Below are 2352 nucleotides of genomic sequence, written 5' to 3'. Positions count from 1 at the left end.
GATAGATCAATGCAGGTAAGGTCGGCAAACTGGATCCGTAACTTCGGGACAAGGATTGGCTCTGAAAGCTGGGTGCGACCAGCCGGGACCGGTGCTCCACCTGCCGCAAGGCAGGCTGGCCCATGCCCGCGGTCGCACAGCAAACAGCCAATTCAGAACTGGCACGGCTGAGGGAATCCGACTGTCTAATTTAAACAAAGCATTGTGATGGCCCCGGGTGGGTGTTGACACAATGTGATTTCTCCCCAGTGCTCTGGGGATAAATTTGCTCGGTGCTCTGCTCATCCGCTCAGTCTTCATCCAGCCTTCGAGACGGCGTTACGCTGCCCAAATACCCAGCGCTCAGTGTTAGTGAATAATTTTGTGTGTGTGTGAAAGTGTCAGTATTCTTTTAACTGTTCACGAGGAAGGTCATCCTTCTGCTAGTCTCAGATTTTAGAGTGCTTGATACAGTGTGCGTGTGTGTGTGTGTGTAGTGCTGTGCTTTGTTCCGTGTTAACAATTAAAACCGTTATTAGCGTCGCCTTCTGCGTTTATTATTTTATTTGTTTTTGCCGTCGGCTTTTTTTCTCCCGTCGGCATTTTAGCATCACCTCCTGTGTATTTTATTTTATTTTATTTTCGCCGTCGGCTTTTTTCCCGTCGGCATTTTAGCATCACCTTCTGTGTATTATATTTTATTTTAATTTTCCCGTCGGCATTTAAGCATCACCTTCTGTGTGTATTTTAATTAATTTTATTTTGCCGTCGGCTTTTTTCCCGTCGGCATTTCTCCAAGCTTTTTTAAATTAAAATTAATTTAGCGTTGGAATTGTTGACCGGTGCCATAAGTGCTACGTGTGAGTGAAGTAAAGTGATTCTGGGCCTTGAAGACTCCGATTGCTATTTTAATTAAGCCTTCTGCAAATATTATTTTTAATTAACCCACAATTGCCGTTGGGAAATTAGCATCGCCTTAAGCGTTTTTTTTTTTAAACTGCCTTCTGCATATTTTATTTAAATATTATTCTTGAAATAGCCTCAACTTCAGTGCCATACTCATTTTAAAATAATTTTAAATAAGCCTTCTGCAATAATTGTGATTTAATTTCACTTTACATATATTATTAAGAATCACCTTCAGTGTATTAAATATATTTTGGCCCTTTGCAAAATACAAAATATTAATTAATTTCTTTAAAAAACAAGTGACTTACGCAAATTTTGTTATTTAGCATCGCCTTCTGCATTTCAATTAAAATAAGCTTTCGTTGACGACTTCGGTCGGAATCACTAGTGCTGTGTGTGTTGTGTGTGTGAATAAGTGAAGTGATTCCGTGTTTTGATAACTCCGATCGAAATTGGTTCTAAGCCTTCTGCAATTTTTTAATTCTACATACCCACATTTGCCGTCGGGAATTTAGCATCGTCTGTAGCGATTTTTTTAACTGCCTTCTGCAGATAATTTACATTAATAATTAAAAACTTCTAAAAAAAAAAGAGTAATTAGCATTGCCTTCTGCAGTAAAAATATAATTATTTTTTAATTAATAAGCCTTCTGCATTGGTAACCTATTTACAAAAGTCTTCATTTAAATTTGTCTATAGAATCGCCCTCAGCGTTCAGATAAAATTTCAAATCATTCAACTTATCCTCGTAATTGTATTAAACTTAAATTAAATTGCCAATATAAATTATTTAATACTTAAAGCAACGCCTTCTGCATCAAGCTTTCGTTGAGACTTCGGCCGGAATCACTAGTATGTGTGAGAAAAGTGAAGTGTTCTTGTGTTGACCGTTCCGATTGCCATAAGCCTTCTGCAATTATTTAATTTAAATAATTTAATAGAAATGCCTTTTTATATATCCCAGTTTGCCATCGGGAAATTAGCATCGCCTTCCGCGTTGAAATCAAATTCCTTTCCAATAATTGCCTTCTGCAAAACATTTTATGTTTCATCACAAATATATTATTTTATTTAACGGTTTGCCCTTAGAAATTCAATATATTATATCAAGCCTTCAGCAAACAAAATTATTTAATTAAATTGCCCTCTACAAGAACTAGCTTTAAATTTAAAAATCTTATTAGACAATTAATTTATTAGCATCGCCATCTGGGTAATCAATTTAATCTTTCAAATTTCGTTTCAGGAGAACTGCCTTACGGGCTTGGAGTGGTGACCAACTATGCAGACCCCCCATTGCCCACCCGAAGCGTGGGCGATAGGACCAAAGGGACCGCGTCGCACCACGGAAAGCAGCGTAATAAGCAGAATCAGCAGACCAGATCGCCGCAGAAGATGCGTCGTGACCCAGGGTGCAACCGCACACACGACTCCGCATGAAGTAATACGCACCACAAGCGTACC

This window comes from Anopheles coluzzii, chromosome X (assembly GCF_943734685.1).
Source record: "Anopheles coluzzii chromosome X, AcolN3, whole genome shotgun sequence".
Classification (NCBI taxonomy): Eukaryota; Metazoa; Arthropoda; class Insecta; order Diptera; family Culicidae; genus Anopheles; species Anopheles coluzzii.
This window is presented reverse-complemented; position numbering follows the sequence as displayed.